Source organism: Salmo trutta, chromosome 13 (assembly GCF_901001165.1).
Source record: "Salmo trutta chromosome 13, fSalTru1.1, whole genome shotgun sequence".
NCBI classification, from domain to species: domain Eukaryota; kingdom Metazoa; phylum Chordata; class Actinopteri; order Salmoniformes; family Salmonidae; genus Salmo; species Salmo trutta.
Window position 1 is genome coordinate 10,776,848 of NC_042969.1, and position 8,861 is coordinate 10,785,708.

Here is an 8,861-nt window from a genome sequence, read left to right on the forward strand (position 1 = left end):
TAAGATCTGGTGCAACCAATTTCCTTCAGATGTCACATTATTAGTTAGATTGCACACAGGTGGACTTTATTTAAGTGTCACATGATCTGTCACATGATCTCAGTATATATACACCTGTTCTGAAGGGCCCCAGAGTCTGCAACACCACAAAGCAAGGGGCACCACCAAGCAAGCGGCACCATGAAGACCAAGGAGCTCTCCAAACAGGTCAGGGACAAAGTTGTGGAGAAGTACAGATCAGGGTTTGGTTATAAAAAAATATCTGAAACTTTGAACATCCCACAGAGCACCATTAAATCCATTATTAAAACATTTTAAGAAAATGGCACCACAACAAACCTGCCATGAGAGTGCTGCCCACCAAAACTCACGGACCAGGCAAGGAGGGCATTAATCAGCGAGGCAGAGACCACTTTAATCAGAGACCACTTTAAGCCGTAAACTCCACAGAGCTGGGCTTTACAGAAGAGTGGCCAGAAAAAGGGCATTGCTTAAAGTAAAAAATAAGCAAACATGTTTGGTGTTCGCCAAAAGGGATGTGGGACACTCCCCAAACATATGGAAGATGGTACTCTGTTCAGATGAGATTGAAATTGAGCTTTTTGGCCATCAAGGAAAACGCTATGTCTGGCGCAAACCCAACACCTCTCATCACCCCAAGAACCCCTACAGTGAAGCATGGTGGTGGCAGCATCATGCTGTGGGGATATTGTTCGTCGGCAGGGACTGGGAAACTGGTCAGAATTGAAGGAATGATGGATGATGCAAAATACAGGTAAATTCTTGAGGGAAACCTGTTTCAGTCTTCCAGAGATTTGAGACTGGGACGGAGGTTCACCTTCCAGCAGGACAATGACCCTAAGCATACTGCTAAAGCAACACTCGAGTGGTTAAGGGGAAACATTTAAATGTCTTGGAATGGCCTAGTCAAAGCCCAGACCTCAATCCAATTGAGAATCTGTGGTATGACTTAAAGTTTGCTGTATACCAGGGGAACCCATTCAACTTGAAAGAGCTGGAGCAGTTTTGCCTTGAAGAATGGGCAAAAATCCCAGTGGCTAGATGTGCCAAGCTTATAGAGACATACCCCAAGAGACTTGCAGCTGTAATTGCTGCAAAAGGTGGCTCTACAAAGTATTGACTCTGGGGAGGGTGAATAGTTATGCACGCTCAAGTTTTAAATTTTTTGGTCTTATTTCTTATTTGTTTCACAAAAAAAAAATATTTAGCATTTTCAAAGTGGTAGGCATGTTGTGTAAATCAGATACAACCCCCCCCAAAATCCATTTTAATTCCAGTTAGTAAGGCAACAAAATAGGAAAAATTCCAAGGGGGTGAATACTTTCGCAAGCCACTGTATGGTAGATTCACAATAGAAGGTAATTTTGTTACTTAGAACGATAACTGATAGCTCAGTAGGTGAAAACATGCTGCTTGCAACACCAGGTTTGTGGATATATACAGTATACTGAATATGGTAACTGTAAGTTGCGTTGGACAGAATAAATCTTATAAATGGCCATATTATTACAGTATAACCTGCACTAGTTCATGAAATGACTCCATAACATCCCAGATGACACCGTTAAACAATAATCTGATGTGTTTCCTGTGTTAATGCACAACTACTTTTCAGAGTTAATATCAAGAAAAGTGAACCTGAAATTACAGCTTGGCCTCAGAGGCATACAAAATATACTTTACGTACTGTATTTCTGAGCACCTCCAAGATGTATGAAACCTACTAATGGTCTAGTTACATGAGACATGGAACAAAAGTAGAAAGGTTGGTCAGGGAGGATGGGTGGAAGTAATCCACAACAGTCTAGAAAACCAAAGGTTGCATGTTTGAGTCGAGTCGGGGACAATTACTGCTTTTCATCTAACCCTTCACCTAGCCCGTATTCTAAACTTAACCCAATTCACCTAACCTGCTTGGTAAATTATCCTCACCTTTGTCATTTTAGTTCTCTTAACCTTTGTCGTTAGTTACCCTAACCACCAACATAAATTCTCTCCGTATTTCTCATTTGTAACAGGGCAACAAGTAACCTGGTCTCAGGTAAAGACGTGCAACACTATACGTTCCCCAAGATGTATGATAAATTACTTATTCCATTTCGTATGCTATTGTAAGACCGGGTAAGGCGTATGATATATGTCATCTAATTCGTATTATATTATACGACCGTTATTCCATTCATAATGTAACATATCATACTAAATGAAGTGTCACAGATTTACATACAGAATCATACAAATTGCCCTGAGACCACGTTGGAAATTAAACTACATTCTTTCATATTTTCTCTACATTCTCCCGCTCAGAAACGGTGTGGCCAAAAAAGACAGATGTGGCAAAATGTGAAAGGTACAGTATATTAATTTCGCCCATGCATGAAGTCACCTGATGGTAGGTGAAATCAGGGCATTGTTGTGAATGATTTATTATATCGTTCTTCACTATATTATAATTAATATTGTTTCAAGGGAAGAAAATCTATTCTTGTTTTGAGAAATCAATGAAGAGGCGAGGTATCCAAGATCATAGACACTGAAGCTGTGACACTAATAATATAAATGTATTTGTAAAATATATTGTATTGAGTAATTTACTTGATGAAGATTGCATACCCCGTGCAAACTTGTTAAATTAACTAATGCACTGTTTGCTCTTGAGAGGATTGAAACATCAGTGGCTTGGAAAAGCAAAAATGTATATTTCATTTTATCAGAGCAAACTGTTTTCCCTGCTGGCACCAAATGTTGCAATTTACATTCTAATTTGCTCTCTTACTTTAAATGCAATTGTCTTAACTCTTGATGCCAACATGGAATCCATGAAGTGTTTTACAGCTAAACTATTTAATAGTTATTATTATACTGTCGTGTCTTTGGCTATGCCGGATTAAGTGATATGACATGCTAACTTATAAAATGATTTCTCTGTAATTAATATTACCTGATTAAGCTAATCATGGAAATGTAATTAACTAGAAAGTTGGGGCACCACGGAATAACGTTTATAGAGCTGTTATCTTCCGAATAAACTCTTAAAATACTTAGTAATATTTTACATCGATAGCAGTCAATATTAACCCTTAACTTATTTTCAGTCTCATAATGAAAGTTGTAAATTCTTGGTTATCTTCACGAACCCTGGCTAACAAGTTGAATCAGCAATACAAAATTGGGTTTAATTATTTATTTACTAAATACCTAACTAATCACACAGAATTACAAATACACAGAACACCAATGATGTCATACAGAATTCACCCCTGGTGAACGGAACCTGTATGAAAGCTGGTTACACAAAGGAAAGGGGGTTGGGCTTGAATGAAAGAGCGGGAAGATTTAGGAACACAGAAACAGCAGCTATGCTATCGTAAATACATTATCTTATGCATTCTAAATTACCGCCCATTTGGAAAAGGAAAATGCAATAAATATTTACTCTGAGCTGCGCTTCGGTAGATTGGTCGTAGATGCTGGCCGGGTTGGCCAACAGATACGTGGTGGTATCTTCGTCTGGTTGTTAGACTGGATCCGTCGTCCGTCCTTTCCTAGCCCACGTTAGCAGTGGCTAACTCAGCGGCTAGGAAGTATCACTTCTGTAGTGAATAAGCTCAAAGTTCATACCATTCGCCATCAAAGCTCATGCCGAGGTTGGCTTAGTTCTGTCCTTGACATGTGTGTGTCCTTCTAACGTAGAGGCTGCAGACCTCCCGTACTGGAACTGGTGAATGTCTTTTCGTCAAAGGCTTATATAGTGGAGAGGGGGGAAGGAGGTGTTTCATCGTTTATAACCCCTGTCTCTTCACAGGGTTGGACCACTGATCGAGCAGGGCACTTTCCTTATGAAAACCCAATTCTCTCATTTGGAAGCTAAAATTACATTTAATCTCCTAACAAACAATTTCAATATCAAACATTTCAATTGCATAACAATTCCATGTGACTCTCATAACTAGAGGGTGTATACTTTCTCAGGTACAGTTTATGTCGTCCTGTCATCAATCATAATGTCCCAGATAACAACGAACCTGACATACATACTCATTACGTTATCAAGCATATTTCCAACTGGTTTTATTATGTAAATATGGTTCCTTTCCCCATTTGTTTGATGTTCCCAGACTCTCTATATTTAACAGGACAGCAGTCCTTCAGTAGGGTCAGTAAGAGAGGGGAAGGGAGAAAGGTATTTATGGGGGGTCATAAACCTTACCCACAGGCCAACGTCATGACAGTCCCCCCATGTTGGGTTCAATCTTGCGATTAAACTGCATGTTGTAAACCAACATAAAAATGAACGTGGGTTGTCCTGGTTGTGGATCATCGTTGTGGTCCCCATCTGGCGGTCGACCCGGGTAGGGTGTCTGCAAATGAAGAAGTCCGCTCCAAGGCTGGGCAGCAGATGTCCAGTTGGTGGTTGCTATTGCAGTCCCCCCTCTGGTGGTCGACCCGGGTAGGGTCTCTGCAAATGAAGATGTCCGTTCCATGACTCGGCAGCGGATGTCCGGATTGGGATCGCCGTTCCGGACCCGTCGTCTGGTCGTCCAGACTGGGATATCTGGGCAGTAACTTAGGCAGATGTTAACAACGCACACACACTCATGAAATATATCATTACATTTCCTCCCAAATGGCGGCGTTGTGGCACTAACTGATGGTTGTATGGGGGAGTTGTTTATGGCTCTATCACTTTCTATGTGCCAAAGAAAATGAAACAAAATGAATGAAAGCATAAACAAAACAAAATATAGTTATGCCACCTTAATCATCTAATTGGACTGTATTCTATCTACGTCCATGGTCTTGGCAAAATGACCCTATCATGGCATTGTCTAATGGCATATTTAGGCTTTCCTAATTTGCGGGGTGGCGCTTAGGGTACTATCCTAAGTTGACAACTATATGATAAGTCTACAGCTGTAAGGCACTAGCTTTGGGCAGTCTACAGGGGTGACCTATGGACTTCTGGTTAGAAAACTGGTGAGTGCTGTAGAGTCAAAGGCCTAGAAGTAAATGTTCAACTTTACTAAGGCTGGTATTTTGCTTGGACCCTTAAGTGATCCTAGCATAAATCCTAATTGGATGTTCCGTTGTGCATGTGCGTTTATGCTTACACAATCACGCATGTCAAGGGAAGAAAACCAAGTATCCTGGCAGATTACAACTTGTTCAGAATGAGTCTGACGTAGTCAGGTAATTTTCAGGTCAATGCCTGGAGGTCAGTCAGAATTGGTGTCAAGGGAGTCTGTAGTAGTTTTCTACAAGTCACGGTGTCTTCCACTATTGTAGTGGCGGTAGGTATGAAGTCTATTTCATAGCTATGTCATCCACGGAGGAGCTAACCTCACGACGGAAGTACTCTAAGTATTAGACCAGTCGTACGTGGTGTGATCATGGTTCATGACTTCTAATAACTTTTCTCCTGAACGGAGGGTTCTATTTATTAGTGGCATGTGTTAACCATTGGAAGAGTGCACTGGAGATTCCCTTCCCCGTGTTGCACTCTGAGTGACTCCTATGTCGCTATTATCAATAGCAATTTAACTTGTGAGGTTACTAATCCTCTTACTGAGTGTTGCTGGACTGACTGTGGTATTGGCACTGGTATTCAAGGGGTCCAGTTGTCCTACCGATTTATTCTGAAATATTATCTACCGGAACACATGATTGGAACATATTACTAGTTGTATTGTAGTTGAACCTACACATGGCAAGGAATGACTATTGTTGCCATTTGTTTTGGAGGTGGACAAGTCCACTGGACTTCCTTTACGACCAGTGTGGTACACCTCAGAACTATCTTAGATGTGTTCTAAGATAATCCCCGTCTAGGGGCCTGTCTGCTCCTCACTGTTCTCATAGGGGAGTTTACAACTAGATTTGATTTATGCTCTGGCGGCCTCTTACGGTGTTGTCCGTAGTCTCGACCCCCCACCGGCCTCGATGAGGCTCATCATGGGTCTGGGCTACTATTCCCCCCCTTTGTGTCTCGGGACCCCCCCACCAGCGGGTGGTGTTGGTGTCCGAGGCGCAAACGAAGAGGTCGGACCCTATGTACGAGTTGTCAGTGGCCGCGTTATTATGAGAATGGCTGTAACCTTTCAACCAAATCTCCTGGTGTTCGTGCTTCAACACCCTCAGTGGCTGTCGAGGTCTGTCAGTCACCACCGCGTCCGCGTGTGGCAACCTCTTCAGTACCTGCAAACTGAGACGAGGATATCGGTCTGTGATATCGCAAAGTGTTTCACCAGTGGGAGTCATCGGGTCAGTTGCTGGACTGACGCCATTAGTGTCATTGTAAGGGGTGACAGTCCCCAACAAAGCAGAAGGTGTATCATCGGAAGCAGAGTGTACTCTGCGCATCAATGTTTTTCTTGCTGAGACGGCCACAGTGCTTGCGGAAGTGTCCGAAGGGCAAGAGAAGTTCATCTCAACTACCGTATTGCACGACTGCAAGAAGGAGGGAAGTTGCTCATTCACAGAGACAGCTGGCTCGAAATCATGAAAAGAATGGTCAATCAGATTGGCTGATGGAATGTGTCGAGATATCGTAATATCTCCTTGGATCGGATTCTGCACCAAGAGGTTTCTAAACGTCTTTTTCCCAAGGGGTGCTTTTGACAGATACCCCTCGTGAATGACTGCATTGCAGCTAGCGTTAGGGGAAGACAGTGTGGTCAGTGGAGAAGGCACTGTGGCCTGTGACCATACCTGGTTGGTTTTCCAATCCATCAATGGGAGTAACCGATCCATCAAGTCTGCTCCAAGTAGCAGGGTTACAGTTTCGAGGCTGGTAACATACACAGGGTGAACGAGCGATACATCCTGGAAGTGTAGTTTCAGCATGACTCTCAATGTGAGAGGCGAGGTAGTCTGAGTGACCCCTCGAAGTGTAGTGTCGCATCGTTCCACTTTTAACCAACGTTTAGTTGGCTTCAAAGCCCTTTTGAGATCATCAAACAATGTTTGAGAGATGAGTGATATTGTCGCACCCGAATCAATTAGCGCATGACAAGCTAAGCAGTCCTCCAGGACTGTTTCCAGGTATGGCCGTTTAGATTCGTGGTTAGTGGACATATTCCCCACAAAGTGGAGTGGTCGTTCGCCACGACGTGATGTGCCATGTCTGTTCAAGATGGAAGCAGATTGACTTTTCCGATTTTGAGTGGGCTTGGCTTTAACGAAGCGTTTGACCTTTTTCTTCGCAACTTTTGTATCAGAGTCTATAGACAGAGCCCGGGGGCTTGTTTCTTGATCAAGCGGGCCCTGGATAGGGTCTTGAATGAGAGCGGGAGAAATTTGAACTTTAACGTCCTTGCTATGGGTGTTAATTCCTGCGGACCTGGTGTCCGATAATTCCCCGTCTAGTCCTTGTTACTTATCATTTACCCTTTTCTCAAATTGTTCTCGCTTAAGTTCTTCCTGTAGTGGGACTTCTGGAGAACATTGGTCTACGTTTTGATCGTCCTTCAACCCTTTGTTACCCTTGTGTTCTGACACTTTGTGTGGGTTAGGTGCAGGAACGTAGCGAACAGGTCGATTGTAGCGGTAGTCGTTTTGAAGGCGACATACTTTACAGTTATTTCGACCGTGGAGGTTATTGGAACCATGGTTTCGTGGTAGAAACTGTTGTTGTGCGTCATCTCTCGACGCTCCAATACCTGATAATGCACCCTCTAACTGGAGTGAGTGCTCCTGGTCAAACTTCAAAACCGAGTGGTCAGGGCTCTTAGCGTTGCGAGCTTTTGAAGCCTCAAAAGCTGTGCTTGCAAGCTCTCTGAGTTGTAAGATAGGCAAGCCAACGTGGGCGGCAGGGCCCAAGTAAGTAATGAAGGTGGGATACATGTTCGACAGAAACATTTGTTTGAATGGTAACAGCTCTTCCATTCCTGTTTCCGTGAGTAGGCCAAAGTAAGCTGAACGAAGCCTATGATAGAAAGCTTGTGGGTGTTCGTTCCGAGCTTGTTTGACCGTGTTAGCCAGTGAGCTATCGTGTTTGCGAGTCGCAGAACCACTGAATTCTAATTTCAAAGCTGTGGCAAGTTTAGCGTAGTCATTTAGCACGTGTTGCTGTTGTAGGCGAATGAACCTCGTCACGTGTCTATTCGACGTTCGCTTCAACAGGTAAACCCTGTCAGAACCCGTAGCGTTCGGGTAGCCACCCAACGCGCCCTCTATGTCAGCTAGGAACGTCTCAGTATCGTTTGGCTGACCTGGAACGGGGTCAAAGGTGGGGAAATTCTTGACGAGTCTGTCAAGGTATTCCGCGCCAAGCGGGCGGAGAGGATTGGCTTCATCCTGTGGAGAAATTGGGGCCGAAAGGCCAAGAGGAGAAGCCAAGCTTTGGCTTTGTTGGCCAAGAGGCTCCATATTACTCAGTGCCGAATGGCCAAGAGGAGAAGACTGAGGGACACATGATGGAGGCAATGTCTGAAACCTATCGTCTTCACTCCTTTGAGTACCGGACTCCGGTTGCTTGGATGGATAGTCATGCTGTAGAGCGTGACCATTCTGGACTTCCTCCAGATGGTACATAAGGGTGATCTTCTGCTGCATTGCAGAGTCCACTTGAGCGCTTAGAGTACCAATTTTGGACACGTGAGTGTCACACCTGCTCCTTTCGGTCTCAAACTTATCTGTCATGGTTTGCAGATAGAGGTCTCGAGTACAGAGCGAGAGATTCAGTGATGAGATTTCCTCTGCTTGCTTAGAAATCAATATTTCCATCCTCATCACCTGAGTTCTCTCATCATTCATTTGGTCAGCAACTTCAATAAGTTCTGCTGATTTATCATCCAACTTTGTCACTGTGTTCATTAACTGATCGTCTTTGGTCTGCAGCG